Source organism: Cervus elaphus, unplaced genomic scaffold, assembly GCF_910594005.1.
Source record: "Cervus elaphus unplaced genomic scaffold, mCerEla1.1, whole genome shotgun sequence".
Lineage (NCBI taxonomy): Eukaryota > Metazoa > Chordata > Mammalia > Artiodactyla > Cervidae > Cervus > Cervus elaphus.
The window spans coordinates 1,186,929-1,203,531 of record NW_025316787.1 but is presented as its reverse complement, the minus strand read 5'-3'; positions in this window follow the sequence as shown (position 1 = coordinate 1,203,531).

The window sequence follows — 16,603 nt, the reverse complement described above, 5'->3', positions numbered from 1 at the left end:
CGCGGTGTCCATTCCACTTGAGGCCGCAAACTCAGGGTCCCTCTCACATACCTAGAGCTGAGAGAAGCCTCCTCTTGAGGTGCTTGTGGTTAGGTGTTATTCCTCTGGAGTCGAAGCCAGGAACTAACCTCTCATCTCGGGTTGATTTTTGGTCCACGAAGCTCTTTCGTGTTGTTACAGTGACCTCAGGATCCCTCGAGCCTTGAAACAGTGTTCTTGGGTTTTCTCTGGAGTGCCATCAAGGAAATCAAGGCTCCTTTCATGTGTGATGTGCAACACGGAATTGCTCTGCACGCAGTGCAGGGGAATCGGGCCTCATCTCGCGGCGAGGGGGAAGTCTCATGGTTTTTCTCGAGTTGCGGCGGGAACCTGGGGTATATTCTCGAGTTACGATGGGGATGGCCCTTCCACCCACGTGTTTGTTCATTGACATCAGGAGTCCTGCCTAGTTGCGAGGGACACCTCGGGATTCTCCTCGACGCTTGGCAGGGCAATTGGGACGCCTCTCCAGCTGAGGCGGGAGACCAAGGGTACCATTCCACGTGCCACAGGAATCCTGGGACTCCTATAAAGTTTCACGAGGAGTCAGGCATCGTCTCCTTTGGAGGCACTGATCTCCGCGTACCTCTGGAGTTTTCAAAGAATGTGAGGCCTCCGGTCGCGTTGAGGTGCGGAACTAGGTCTTTCTCTGTGGTCTACACAGGGGATTCAAACATCCTTTCGTCTTGGGAGATGCAAGACGAGCCTGCATTCAAGTCACTGCAGGGATATCCGGCCTTATTTCGCGTCAGGGCATCGCAGTGTCCATTCCACTTGAGGCCGCAAACTCAGGGTCCCTCTCACATACCTAGAGCTGAGAGAAGCCTCCTCTTGAGGTGCTTGTGGTAAGGTGGTATTCCTCTGGAGTAGAAGCCAGGGACTAACCTCTCATCTCGAGTTGATTTTTGGTCCACGGAGCTCTTTCGTGTTCCTACAGTGACCTCAGTTTCCCTCTAGCCTTGACACAGTGTTCTTGGGGTTTCTCTGGAGTGCCATCAAGGAAATCAAGGCTCCTTTCATGTGTGATGTGCACCACGGAATTGCTCTGCACGCAGTGCAGGGGAATCGGGCCTCATCTCGCGGCGAGGGGGAAATCTCATGGTTTTTCTCGAGTTGCGGCGGGAACCTGGGGTATATTCTCGAGTTACGACGGGAATGGCCCTTCCACACACGTGTTTGTTCAGCGACGTCAGGACGCCTGCCTAGTTGCGAGGGATAACTCGGGATTCTCCTCGAGGCTTGCCAGGGCAATTGGGACGCCTCTCCAGCTGAGGCGGGAGACCAAGGGTCCCTATCCACTTGCCACAGGAATCCTGGGACTCCTATCATGTTTCACGAGGAGTAAGGCATCGTCTCCTTTGGAGGCACTGATCTCCGCGTACCTCTGGAGTTTTCAAAGGATGTGAGGCCTCCGGTCTCCATGAGGTGGGGAACTAGGTCTTTCTCTGTGGTCTCCACAGGGGATTCAGACATCCTTTCATCTTGGGAGATGCAAGACGAGCCTGCATTCAAGTCACTGCAGGGATATCCTGCCTTATTTCGAGTCAGGGCATCGCAGTGTCCATTCCACTTGAGGCCGCAAAATCAGGGTCCCTCTCACATACCTAGAATTGAGAGAAGCCTCCTCTTGAGGTGCTTGTGGTAAGGTGGTATTCCTCTGGAGTCGAAGCCAGGGACTAACCTCTCATCTCGAGTTGATTTTTGGTCCACGGATCTCTTTCGTGTTGCTACAGTGACCTCAGGATCCCTCTAGCCTGGAAACAGGGTTCTTGGGGTTTCTCTGGAGTGCCACTAAGGAAATCAAGGCTCCTTTCATGTGTGGTGTGCACCACGGAATTGCTCTGCACGCAGTGCAGGGGAATCGGGCCTCATTTTGCGGCGAGGGGGAAGTCTCATGGTTTTTCTCGAGTTGCGGCGGGACCCTGTGGTATATTCTCGAGTTACGACGGAGATCGCCCTTCCACACACGTGTTTGTTCAGCGACGTCAGGACTCCTGCCTAGTTGCGAGGGACAACTCGGGATTCTCCTCGAGGCTTGGCAGGGCAATTGGGACGCCTCTCCAGCTGAGGCGGGAGACCAAGGGTCCGTTTCCATGTGCCACAGGAATCCTGGGACTCCTATCAAGTTTCACGAGGAGTCAGGCATCGTCTCCTTTGGAGGCACTGATCTCCGCGTACCTCTGGAGTTTTCAAAGGATGTGAGGCCTCCGGTCGCCATGAGGTGGGGAACTAGGTCTTTCTCTGTGGTCTCCACAGGGGATTCAGACATCCTTTCGTCTTGGGAGATGTAAGACGAGCCTGCATTCAAGTCACTGCAGGGATATGCGGCCTTATTTCGAGTCAGGGCATCGCGGTGTCCATTCCACTTGAGGCCGCAAACTCAGGGTCCCTCTCACATACCTAGAGCTGAGAGAAGCCTCCTCTTGAGGTGCTTGTGGTTAGGTGTTATTCCTCTGGAGTCGAAGCCAGGAACTAACCTCTCATCTCGGGTTGATTTTTGGTCCACGAAGCTCTTTCGTGTTGTTACAGTGACCTCAGGATCCCTCGAGCCTTGAAACAGTGTTCTTGGGTTTTCTCTGGAGTGCCATCAAGGAAATCAAGGCTCCTTTCATGTGTGATGTGCAACACGGAATTGCTCTGCACGCAGTGCAGGGGAATCGGGCCTCATCTCGCGGCGAGGGGGAAGTCTCATGGTTTTTCTCGAGTTGCGGCGGGAACCTGGGGTATATTCTCGAGTTACGATGGGGATGGCCCTTCCACCCACGTGTTTGTTCATTGACATCAGGAGTCCTGCCTAGTTGCGAGGGACACCTCGGGATTCTCCTCGACGCTTGGCAGGGCAATTGGGACGCCTCTCCAGCTGAGGCGGGAGACCAAGGGTACCATTCCACGTGCCACAGGAATCCTGGGACTCCTATAAAGTTTCACGAGGAGTCAGGCATCGTCTCCTTTGGAGGCACTGATCTCCGCGTACCTCTGGAGTTTTCAAAGAATGTGAGGCCTCCGGTCGCGTTGAGGTGCGGAACTAGGTCTTTCTCTGTGGTCTACACAGGGGATTCAAACATCCTTTCGTCTTGGGAGATGCAAGACGAGCCTGCATTCAAGTCACTGCAGGGATATCCGGCCTTATTTCGCGTCAGGGCATCGCAGTGTCCATTCCACTTGAGGCCGCAAACTCAGGGTCCCTCTCACATACCTAGAGCTGAGAGAAGCCTCCTCTTGAGGTGCTTGTGGTAAGGTGGTATTCCTCTGGAGTAGAAGCCAGGGACTAACCTCTCATCTCGAGTTGATTTTTGGTCCACGGAGCTCTTTCGTGTTCCTACAGTGACCTCAGTTTCCCTCTAGCCTTGACACAGTGTTCTTGGGGTTTCTCTGGAGTGCCATCAAGGAAATCAAGGCTCCTTTCATGTGTGATGTGCAACACGGAATTGCTCTGCACGCAGTGCAGGGGAATCGGGCCTCATCTCGCGGCGAGGGGGAAGTCTCATGGTTTTTCTCGAGTTGCGGCGGGAACCTGGGGTATATTCTCGAGTTACGACGGGAATGGCCCTTCCACACACATGTTTGTTCAGTGACGTCAGGACTCCTGCCTAGTTCCGAGGGACAACTCGGGATTCTCCTCGAGGCTTGGCAGGGCAATTGGGACGCCTCTCCAGCTGAGGCGGGAGACCAAGGGTCCCTATCCACTTGCCCCAGGAATCCTGGGACTCCTATCATGTTTCACGAGGAGTCAGGCATCGTCTCATTTGGAGGCACTGATCTCCGCGTACCTCTGGAGTTTTCAAAGGATGTGAGGCCTCCGGTCGCGATGAGGTGGGGAACTAGGTCTTTCTCTGTGGTCTCCACAGGTGATTCAGACATTCTTTCGTCTTGGGAGATGCAAGACGAGCCTGCATTCAAGTCACTGCAGGGATATCCGGCCTTATTTCGAGTCAGGGCATCGCGGTGTCCATTCCACTTGAGGCAGCAAACTCAGGGTCCCTCTCACATACCTAGAGCTGAGAGAAGCCTCCTCTAGAGGTGCTTGTGGTAAGGTGGTATTCCTCTGGAGTCGAAGCCAGGGACTAACCTCTCATCTCGAGTTGATTTTTGGTCCACGGAGTTCTTTCGTGTTGCTACAGTGACCTCAGGATCCCTCGAGCCTTGAAACAGTGTTCTTGGGGTTTCTCTGGAGTGCCATCAAGGAAATCAAGGCTCCTTTCATGTGTGATGTACAAGACGGAATTGCTCTGCACGCAGTGCAGGGGAATCGGGCCTCATCTCGCGGCGAGGGGGAAGTCTCATGGTTTTTCTCGAGTTGCGGCGGGAACCTGGGGTATATTCTCGAGTTACGACGGGGATGGCCCTTCCACACACGTGTTTGTTCAGCGACATCAGGACTCCTGCCTAGTTGCGAGGGACAACTCGGGATTCTCCTCGAGGCTTGCCAGGGCAATTGGGACGCCTCTCCAGCTGAGGCGGGAGACCAAGGGTCCCTTTCCACGTGCCACAGGAATCCTGGGACTCCTATCAAATTTCACGAGGAATCAGGCATCGTCTCATTTGGAGGCACTGATCTCCGCGTACCTCTGGAGTTTTCAAAGGATGTGAGGCCTCCGGTCGCGATGAGGTGGGGAACTAGGTCTTTCTCTGTGGTCTGCACAGGTGATTCAGTCATCCTTTCGTCTTGGGAGATGCAAGACGAGCCTGCATTCAAGTCACTGCAGGGATATCCGGCCTTATTTCGAGTCAGGGCATCGCGGTGTCCATTCCACTTGAGGCCGCAAACTCAGGGTCCCTCTCACATACCTAGAGTTGAGAGAAGCCTCCTCTTGAGGTGCTTGTGGTAAGGTGGTATTCCTCTGGAGTAGAAGCCAGGGACTAACCTCTCATCTCGAGTTGATTTTTGGTCCACGGAGGTCTTTCGTATTGCTACAGTGACCTCAGGATCCCTCGAGCCTTGAAACAGTGTTCTTGGGGTTTCTCTGGAGTGCCATCAAGGAAATCAAGGCTCCTTTCATGTGTGATGTGCAAGACGGAATTGCTCTGCACGCAGTGCAGGGGAATCGGGCCTCATCTCGCGGCGAGGGGGAAGTCTCTTGGTTTTTCTCGAGTTGCGGCGGGAACCTGGGGTATATTCTCGAGTTACGACGGGGATGGCCCTTCCACCCACGTGTTTGTTCAGTGACGTCAGGACTCCTGCCTAGTTGCGAGGGACAACTCGGGATTCTCCTCGAGGCTTGCCAGGGCAATTGGGACGCCTCTCCAGCTGAGGCGGGAGACCAAGGGTTCCTATCCACTTGCCACAGGAATCCTGGGACTCCTATCATGTTTCACGAGGAGTAAGGCATCGTCTCCTTTGGAGGCACTGATCTCCGCGTACCTCTGGAGTTTTCAAAGGATGTGAGGCCTCCGGTCTCCATGAGGTGGGGAACGAGGTCTTTCTCTGTGGTCTCCACAGGGGATTCAGACATCCTTTCTTCTTGGGAGATGCAAGACGAGCCTGCATTCAAGTCACTGCAGGGATATCCGGCCTTATTTCGAGTCAGGGCATCGCAGTGTCCATTCCACTTGAGGCCGCAAAATCAGGGTCCCTCTCACATACCTAAAATTGAGAGAAGCCTCCTCTTGAGGTGCTTGTGGTAAGATGGTATTCCTCTGGAGTCGAAGCCAGCGACTAACCTCTCATCTCGAGTTGATTTTTGGTCCACGGAGCTCTTTCGTGTTGCTACAGTGACCTCCGGATCCCTCTAGCCTTGAAACAGTGTTCTTGGGGTTTCTCTGGAGTGCCATGAAGGAAATCAAGGCTCCTTTCATGTGTGATGTGCAACACGGAATTGCTCTGTACGCAGTGCAGGGGAATCGGGCCTCATCTCGCGGCGAGGGGGAAGTCTCATGGTTTTTCTCGAGTTGCGGCGGGAACCTGGGGTATATTCTCGAGTTACGACGGGGATGGCCCTTCCATCCACGTGTTTGTTCAGCGACGTCAGGACTCCTGCCTAGTTGCGAGGGACAACTCGGGATTCTCCTCGAGGCTTGGCAGGGCAATTGGAACGCCTCTCCAGCTGAGGCGGGAGACCAAGGGTCCCTTTCCATGTGCCACAGGAATCCTGGGACTCCTATCAAGTTTCACGAGGAGTCAGGCATCGTCTCCTTTGGAGGCACTGATCTCCGCGTACCTCTGGAGTTTTCAAAGAATGTGAGGCCTCCGGTCGCCATGAGGTGGGGAACTAGGTCTTTCTCTGTGGTCTGCACAGGGGATTCAGACATCCTTTCGTCTTGGGAGATGCAAGACGAGCCTGCATTCAACTCACTGCAGGGATATCCGGCCTTATTTCGAGTCAGGGCATCGCGGTGTCCATTCCACTTGAGGCCGCAAACTCAGGGTCCCTCTCACATACCTAGAGCTGAGAGAAGCCTCCTCTTGAGGTGCTTGTGGTAAGGTGGTATTCCTCTGGAGTCGAAGCCAGGGACTAACCTCTCATCTCGAGTTGATTTTTGGTCCACGGAGCTCTTTCGTGTGGCTACAGTGACCTCAGGATCCCTCTAGCCTTGACACAGTGTTCTTGGGGTTTCTCTGGAGTGCCATCAAGGAAATCAAGGCTCCTTTCATGTGTGATGTGCAACACGGAATTGCTCTGCACGCAGTGCAGGGGAATCGGGCCTCATCTCGCGGCGAGGGGGAAGTCTCATGGTTTTTCTCGAGTTGCGGCGGGAACCTGGGGTATATTCTCGAGTTACGACGGGGATGGCCCTTCCACCCACGTGTTTGTTCGGCGACGTCAGGACTCCTGCCTAGTTGCGAGGGACAACTCGGGATTCTCCTCGAGGCTTGGCAGGGCAACTGGGACGCCTCTCCAGCTGAGGCGGGAGACCAAGGGTCCCTTTCCGCGTGCCACAGGAATCCTGGGACTCCTATCAAATTTCACGAGGAATCAGGCATCGTCTCATTTGGAGGCGCTGATCTCCGCGTACCTCTGGAGTTTTCAAAGGATGTGAGGCCTCCGATCGCGATGAGGTGGGGAACTAGGTCTTTCTCTGTGGTCTCCACAGGGGATTCAGACATCCTTTCGTCTTGGGAGATGCAAGACCAGCCTGCATTCAAGTCACTGCAGGGATATCCGGCCTTATTTCGAGTCAGGGCATTGCGGTGTCCATTCCACTTGAGGCCGCAAACTCAGGGTCCCTCTCACATACCTAGAGCTGAGAGAAGCCTCCTCTTGAGGTGCTTGTGGTAAGGTGGTATTCCTCTGGAGTCGAAGCCAGGGACTAACCTCTCATCTCGAGTTGATTTTTGGTCCACGGAGCTCTTTCGTGTTGCTACAGTGACCTCAGTTTCCCTCTAGCCTTGACACAGTGTTCTTGGGGTTTCTCTGGAGTGCCATCAAGGAAATCAAGGCTCCTTTCATGTGTGATGTGCAACACGGAATTGCTCTGCACGCAGTGCAGGGGAATCGGGCCTCATCTCGCGGCGAGGGGGAAGTCTCATGGTTTTTCTCGAGTTGCGGCGGGAACCTGGGGTATATTCTCGAGTTACGACGGGAATGGCCCTTCCACACACGTGTTTGTTCAGCGACGTCAGGACGCCTGCCTAGTTCCGAGGGACAACTCGGGATTCTCCTCGAGGCTTGGCAGGGCAATTGGGACGCCTCTCCAGCTGAGGCAGGAGACCAAGGGTCCCTTTCCATGTGCCACAGGAATCCTGGGACTCCTATAAAGATTCACGAGGAGTCAGGCATCGTCTCCTTTGGAGGCACTGATCTCCGCGTACCTCTGGAGTTTTCAAAGGATGTGAGGCCTCCGGTCGCGATGAGGTGGGGAACCAGGTCTTTCTCTGTGGTCTGCACAGGGGATTCAGACATCCTTTCGTCTTGGGAGATGCAAGACGAGCCTGCATTCAAGTCACTGCAGGGATATCCGGCCTTATTTCGAGTCAGGGCATCGCGGTGTCCATTCCACTTGAGGCCGCAAACTCAGGGTCCCTCTCACATACCTAGAGCTGAGAGAAGCCTCCACTTGAGGTGCTTGTGGTAAGGTGGTATTCCTCTGGAGTCGAAGCCAGGGACTAACCTCTCATCTCGAGTTGATTTTTGGTCCACGGAGCTCTTTCGTGTTGCTACAGTGACCTCAGGATGCCTCTAGCCTTGAAACAGTGTTCTTGGGGTTTCTCTGGAGTGCCATCAAGGAAATCAAGGCTCCTTTCATGTGTGATGTGCAAGACGGAATTGCTCTGCACGCAGTGCAGGGGAATCGGGCCTCATCTCGCGGCGAGGGGGAAGTCTCATGGTTTTTCTCGAGTTGCGGCGGGAACCTGGGGTATATTCTCGAGTTACGACGGGGATGGCCCTTCCACACACGTGTTTGTTCAGCGACGTCAGGACTCCTGCCTAGTTGCGAGGGACAACTCGGGATTCTCCTCGAGGCTTGCCAGGGCAATTGGGACGCCTCTCCAGCTGAGGCGGGAGACCAAGTGTCCCTTTCCACGTGCCACAGGAATCCTGGGACTCCTATCAAATTTCACGAGGAATCAGGCATCGTCTCATTTGGAGGCACTGATCTCCGCGTACCTCTGGAGTTTTCAAAGGATGTGAGGCCTCCGGTCGCGATGAGGTGGGGAACTAGGTCTTTCTCTGTGGTCTGCACAGGTGATTCAGTCATCCTTTCGTCTTGGGAGATGCAAGACGAGCCTGCATTCAAGTCACTGCAGGGATATCAGGCCTTATTTCGAGTCAGGGCATCGCGGTGTCCATTCCACTTGAGGCCGCAAACTCAGGGTCCCTCTCACATACCTAGAGCTGAGAGAAGCCTCCTCTTGAGGTGCTTGTGGTAAGGTGGTATTCCTCTGGAGTAGAAGCCAGGGACTAACCTCTCATCTCGAGTTGATTTTTGGTCCACGGAGGTCTTTCGTGTTGCTACAGTGACCTCAGGATCCCTCGAGCCTTGAAACAGTGTTCTTGGGGTTTCTCTGGAGTGCCATCAAGGAAATCAAGGCTCCTTTCATGTGTGATGTGCAAGACGGAATTGCTCTGCACGCAGTGCAGGGGAATCGGGCCTCATCTCGCGGCGAGGGGGAAGTCTCTTGGTTTTTCTCGAGTTGCGGCGGGAACCTGGGGTATATTCTCGAGTTACGACGGGGATGGCCCTTCCACCCACGTGTTTGTTCAGCGACGTCAGGACTCCTGCCTAGTTGCGAGGGACAACTCGGGATTCTCCTCGAGGCTTGCCAGGGCAATTGGGACGCCTCTCCAGCTGAGGCGGGAGACCAAGGGTCCCTATCCACTTGCCACAGGAATCCTGGGACTCCTATCATGTTTCACGAGGAGTAAGGCATCGTCTCCTTTGGAGGCACTGATCTCCACGTACCTCTGGAGTTTTCAAAGGATGTGAGGCCTCCGGTCGCCATGAGGTGGGGAACCAGGTCTTTCTCTGTGGTCTCCACAGGGGATTCAGACATCCTTTCTTCTTGGGAGATGCAAGACGAGCCTGCATTCAAGTCACTGCAGGGATATCCGGCCTTATTTCGAGTCAGGGCATCGCAGTGTCCATTCCACTTGAGGCCGCAAAATCAGGGTCCCTCTCACATACCTAGAATTGAGAGAAGCCTCCTCTTGAGGTGCTTGTGGTAAGATGGTATTCCTCTGGAGTCGAAGCCAGCGACTAACCTCTCATCTCGAGTTGATTTTTGGTCCACGGAGCTCTTTCGTGTTGCTACAGTGACCTCCGGATCCCTCTAGCCTTGAAACAGTGTTCTTGGGGTTTCTCTGGAGTGCCATGAAGGAAATCAAGGCTCCTTTCATGTGTGATGTGCAACACGGAATTGCTCTGTACGCAGTGCAGGGGAATCGGGCCTCATCTCGCGGCGAGGGGGAAGTCTCATGGTTTTTCTCGAGTTGCGGCGGGAACCTGGGGTATATTCTCGAGTTACGACGGGGATGGCCCTTCCACACACGTGTTTGTTCAGCGACGTCAGGACTCCTGCCTAGTTGCGAGGGACAACTCGGGATTCTCCTCGAGGCTTGGCAGGGCAATTGGAACGCCTCTCCAGCTGAGGCGGGAGACCAAGGGTCCCTTTCCATGTGCCACAGGAATCCTGGGACTCCTATCAAGTTTCACGAGGAGTCAGGCATCGTCTCCTTTGGAGGCACTGATCTCCGCGTACCTCTGGAGTTTTCAAAGAATGTGAGGCCACCGGTCGCCATTAGGTGGGGAACTAGGTCTTTCTCTGTGGTCTGCACAGGGGATTCAGACATCCTTTCGTCTTGGGAGATACAAGACGAGCCTGCATTCAACTCACTGCAGGGATATCCGGCCTTATTTCGAGTCAGGGCATCGCGGTGTCCATTCCACTTGAGGCCGCAAACTCAGGGTCCCTCTCACATACCTAGAGCTGAGAGAAGCCTCCTCTTGAGGTGCTTGTGGTAAGGTGGTATTCCTCTGGAGTCGAAGCCAGGGACTAACCTCTCATCTCGGGTTGATTTTTGGTCCACGGAGCTCTTTCGTGTGGCTACAGTGACCTCAGGATCCCTCTAGCCTTGAAACAGTGTTCTTGGGGTTTCTCTGGAGTGCCATCAAGGAAATCAAGGCTCCTTTCATGTGTGATGTGCAACACGGAATTGCTCTGTACGCAGTGCAGGGGAATCGGGCCTCATCTCGCGGCGAGGGGGAAGTCTCATGGTTTTTCTCGAGTTGCGGCGGGAACCTGGGGTATATTCTCGAGTTACGACGGGGATGGCCCTTCCACCCACGTGTTTGTTCAGCGACGTCAGGACTCCTGCCTAGTTGCGAGGGACAACTCGGGATTCTCCTCGAGGCTTGGCAGGGCAATTGGGACGCCTCTCCAGCTGAGGCGGGAGACCAAGGGTCCCTTTCCGCGTGCCACAGGAATCCTGGGACTCCTATCAAATTTCACGAGGAATCAGGCATCGTCTCATTTGGAGGCGCTGATCTCCGCGTACCTCTGGAGTTTTCAAAGGATGTGAGGCCTCCGGTCGCGATGAGGTGGGGAACTAGGTCTTTCTCTGTGGTCTCCACAGGTGATTCAGACATCCTTTCGTCTTGGGAGATGCAAGACGAGCCTGCATTCAAGTCACTGCAGGGATATCCGGCCTTATTTCGAGTCAGGGCATTGCGGTGTCCATTCCACTTGAGGCCGCAAAATCAGGGTCCCTCTCACATACCTAGAGCTGAGAGAAGCCTCCTCTTGAGGTGCTTGTGGTAAGGTGGTATTCTTCTGGAGTCGAAGCCAGGGACTAACCTCTCATCTCGAGTTGATTTTTGGTCCACGGAGCTCTTTCGTGTGGCTACAGTGACCTCAGTTTCCCTCTAGCCTTGACACAGTGTTCTTGGGGTTTCTATGGAGTGCCATCAAGGAAATCAAGGCTCCTTTCATGTGTGATGTGCAACACGGAATTGCTCTGCACGCAGTGCAGGGGAATCGGGCCTCATCTCGCGGCGAGGGGGAAGTCTCATGGTTTTTCTCGAGTTGCGGCGGGAACCTGGGGTATATTCTCGAGTTACGACGGGAAAGGCCCTTCCACACACGTGTTTGTTCAGCGACGTCAGGACGCCTGCCTAGTTCCGAGGGACAACTCGGTATTCTCCTCGAGGCTTGGCAGGGCAAATGGGACGCCTCTCCAGCTGAGGTGGGAGACCAAGGGTCCCTTTCCATGTGCCACAGGAATCCTGGGACTCCTATAAAGTTTCTCGAGGAGTCAGGCATCGTCTCCTTTGGAGGCACTGATCTCCGCGTACCTCTGGAGTTTTCAAAGGATGTGAGGCCTCCGGTCGCGATGAGGTGGGGAACCAGGTCTTTCTCTGTGGTCTGCACAGGGGATTCAGACATCCTTTCATCTTGGGAGATGCAAGACGAGCCTGCATTCAAGTCACTGCAGGGATATCCGGCCTTATTTCGAGTCAGGGCATCGCGGTGTCCATTCCACTTGAGGCCGCAAACTCAGGGTCCCTCTCACATACCTAGAGCTGAAAGAAGCCTCCACTTGAGGTGATTGTGGTAAGGTGGTATTCCTCTGGAGTCGAAGCCAGGGACTAACCTCTCATCTCGAGTTGATTTTTGGTCCACGGAGCTCTTTCGTGTTGCTACAGTGACCTCAGGATGCCTCTAGCCTTGAAACAGTGTTCTTGGGGTTTCTCTGGAGTGCCATCAGGGAAATCAAGGCTCCTTTCATGTGTGATGTGCAAGACGGAATTGCTCTGCACGCAGTGCAGGGGAATCGGGCCTCATCTCACGGCGAGGGGGAAGTCTCATGGTTTTTCTCGAGTTGCGGCGGGAACCTGGGGTATATTCTCGAGTTACGACGGGGATGGCCCTTCCACCCACGTGTTTGTTCAGTGACGTCAGGACTCCTGCCTAGTTGCGAGGGACAACTCGGGATTCTCCTCGAGGCTTGCCAGGGCAATTGGGACGCCTCTCCAGCTGAGGCGGGAGACCAAGGGTCCCTATCCACTTGCCACAGGAATCCTGGGACTCCTATCATGTTTCACGAGGAGTCAGGCATCGTCTCCATTGGAGGCACTGATCTCCGCGTACCTCTGGAGTTTTCAAAGGATGTGAGGCCTCCGGTCTCCATGAGGTGGGGAACTAGGTCTTTCTCTGTGGTCTCCACAGGGGATTCAGACATCCTTTCGTGTTGGGAGATGCAAGACGAGCCTGCATTTAAGTCACTGCAGGGATATCCGGCCTTATTTCGAGTCAGGGCATCGCAGTGTCCATTCCACTTGAGGTCGCAAAATCAGAGTCCCTCTCACATACCTAGAATTGAGAGAAGCCTCCTCTTGAGGTTCTTGTGGTAAGGTGGTATTCCTCTGGAGTCGAAGCCAGGGACTAACCTCTCATCTCGGGTTGATTTTTGGTCCACGGAGCTCTTTCGTGTTGCTACAGTGTCCTCAAGATCCCTCTAGCCTTGAAACAGTGTTCTTGGGGTTTCTCTGGAGTGCCATCAAGGAAATCAAGGCTCCTTTCATGTGTGATGTGCAACACGGAATTGCTCTGCACGCAGTGCAGGGGAATCGGGCCTCATCTCGCGGCGAGGGGGAAGTCTCATGGTTTTTCTCGAGTTGCGGCGGGAACCTGGGGTATATTCTCGAGTTACGACGGGGATGGCCCTTCCACACACGTGTTTGTTCAGCGACGTCAGGACTCCTGCCTAGTTGCGAGGGACAACTCGGGATTCTCCTCGAGGCTTGCCAGGGCAATTGGGACGCCTCTCCAGCTGCGGCGGGAGACCAAGTGTCCCTTTCCACGTGCCACGGGAATCCTGGGACTCCTATCAAATTTCACGAGGAATCAGGCATCGTCTCATTTGGAGGCACTGATCTCCGCGTACCTCTGGAGTTTTCAAAGGATGTGAGGCCTCCGGTCGCGATGAGGTGGGGAACTAGGTCTTTCTCTGTGGTCTGCACAGGTGATTCAGTCATCCTTTCGTCTTGGGAGATGCAAGACGAGCCTGCATTCAAGTCACTGCAGGGATATCAGGCCTTATTTCGAGTCAGGGCATCGCGGTGTCCATTCCACTTGAGGCCGCAAACTCAGGGTCCCTCTCACATACCTAGAGCTGAGAGAAGCCTCCTCTTGAGGTGCTTGTGGTAAGGTGGTATTCCTCTGGAGTAGAAGCCAGGGACTAACCTCTCATCTCGAGTTGATTTTTGGTCCACGGAGGTCTTTCGTGTTGCTACAGTGACCTCAGGATCCCTCGAGCCTTGAAACAGTGTTCTTGGGGTTTCTCTGGAGTGCCATCAAGGAAATCAAGGCTCCTTTCATGTGTGATGTGCAAGACGGAATTGCTCTGCACGCAGTGCAGGGGAATCGGGCCTCATCTCGCGGCGAGGGGGAAGTCTCTTGGTTTTTCTCGAGTTGCGGCGGGAACCTGGGGTATATTCTCGAGTTACGTCGGGGATGGCCCTTCCACCCACGTGTTTGTTCAGCGACGTCAGGACTCCTGCCTAGTTGCGAGGGACAACTCGGGATTCTCCTCGAGGCTTGCCAGGGCAATTGGGACGCCTCTCAAGCTGAGGCGGGAGACCAAGGGTCCCTATCCACTTGCCACAGGAATCCTGGGACTCCTATCATGTTTCACGAGGAGTAAGGCATCGTCTCCTTTGGAGGCACTGATCTCCGCGTACCTCTGGAGTTTTCAAAGGATGTGAGGCCTCCGGTCTCCATGAGGTGGGGAACGAGGCCTTTCTCTGTGGTCTCCACAGGGGATTCAGACATCCTTTCTTCTTGGGAGATGCAAGACGAGCCTGCATTCAAGTCACTGCAGGGATATCCGGCCTTATTTCGAGTCAGGGCATCGCAGTGTCCATTCCACTTGAGGCCGCAAAATCAGGGTCCCTCTCACATACCTAGAGCTGAGAGAAGCCTCCTCTTGAGGTGCTTGTGGTAAGGTGGTATTCCTCTGGAGTCGAAGCCAGGGACTAACCTCTCATCTCGAGTTGATTTTTGGTCCACGGAGCTCTTTCGTGTGGCTACAGTGACCTCAGGATCCCTCTAGCCTTGAAACAGTGTTCTTGGGGTTTCTCTGGAGTGCCATCAAGGAAATCAAGGCTCCTTTCATGTGTGATGTGCAACACGGAATTTCTCTGCACGCAGTGCAGGGGAATCGGGCCTCATCTCGCAGCGAGGGGGAAGTCTCATGGTTTTTCTCGAGTTGCGGCGGGAACCTGGGGTATATTCTCGAGTTACGACGGGGATGGCCCTTCCACACACGTGTTTGTTCAGCGACGTCAGGACTCCTGCCTAGTTGCAAGGGACAACTCGGGATTCTCCTCGAGGCTTGCCAGGGCAATTGGGACGCCTCTCCAGCTGAGGTGGGAGACCAAGGGTCACTTTCCACGTGCCACAGGAATCCTGGGACTCCTATCAAGTTTCACGAGGAGTCAGGCATCGTCTCCTTTGGAGGCATTGATCTCCGCGTACCTCTGGAGTTTTCAAAGGATGTGAGGCCTCCGGTCGCGATGAGGTGGGGAACTAGGTCTTTCTCTGTGGTCTCCACAGGGGATTCAGACATCCTTTCGTGTTGGGAGATGCAAGACGAGCCTGCATTTAAGTCACTGCAGGGATATCCGGCCTTATTTCTAGTCAGGGCATCGCGGTGTCCATTCCACTTGAGGCCGCAAACTCAGGGTCCCTCTCACATACCTAGAGCTGAGAGAAGCCTCCTCTTGAGGTGCTTGTGGTAAGGTGGTATTCCTCTGGAGTCGAAGCCAGGGACTAACCTCTCATCTCGAGTTGATTTTTGGTCCACGGAGCTCTTTCGTGTTGCTACAGTGACCTCAGGATCCCTGTAGCCTTGAAACAGTGTTCTTGGGGTTTCTCTGGAGTGCCATCAAGGAAATCAAGGCTCCTTTCATGTGTGATGTGCAACACGGAATTGCTCTGCACGCAGTGCAGGGGAATCGGGCCTCATCTCGCGGCGAGGGGGAAGTCTCATGGTTTTTCTCGAGTTGCGGCGGGAACCTGGGGTATATTCTCGAGTTACGACGGGAATGGCCCTTCCACCCACGTGTTTGTTCAGCGACGTCAGGACTCCTGCCTAGTTGCGAGGGACAACTCGGGATTCTCCTCGAGGCTTGGCAGGGCAATTGGAACGCCTCTCCAGCTGAGGCGGGAGACCAAGGGTCCCTTTCCACGTGCCACAGGAATCCTGGGACTCCTATCAAATTTCACGAGGAATCAGGCATCGTCTCCTTTGGAGGCACTGATCTCCGCGTACCTCTGGAGTTTTCAAAGGATGTGAGGCCTCCGGTCGCGATGAGGTGGGGAACTAGGTCTTTCTCTGTGGTCTCCACAGGTGATTCAGACATCCTTTCGTCTTGGGAGATGCAAGACCAGCCTGCATTCAAGTCACTGCAGGGATATCCGGCCTTATTTCGAGTCAGGGCATCGCGGTGTCCATTCCACTTGAGGCCGCAAACTCAGGGTCCCTCTCACATACCTAGAGCTGAGAGAAGCCTCCTCTTGAGGTGCTTGTGGTAAGGTGGTATTCCTCTGGAGTCGAAGCCAGGGACTAACCTCTCATCTCGAGTTGATTTTTGGTCCACGGAGCTCTTTCGTGTTGCTACAGTGACCTCAGGATCCCTCTAGCCTGGAAACAGGGTTCTTGGGGTTTCTCTGGAGTGCCACTAAGGAAATCAAGGCTCCTTTCATGTGTGATGTGCACCACGGAATTGCTCTGCACGCAGTGCAGGGGAATCGGGCCTCATCTTGCGGCGAGGGGGAAGTCTCATGGTTTTTCTCGAGTTGCGGCGGGACCCTGGGGTATATTCTCGAGTTACGACGGGGATGGCCCTTCCACACACGTGTTTCTTCAGCGACGTCAGGACTCCTGCCTAGTTGCGAGGGACAACTCGGGATTCTCCTCGAGGCTTGCCAGGGCAATTGGGACGCCTCTCCAGCTGAGGCGGGAGACCAAGGGTCCCTTTCCATGTGCCACAGGAATCCTGGGACTCCTATCAAGTTTCACGAGGAGTCAGGCATCGTCTCCTTTGGAGGCACTGATCTCCGCGTACCTCTGGAGTTTTCAAAGGATGTGAGGCCTCCGGTCGCCATGAGGTGGGGAACTAGGTC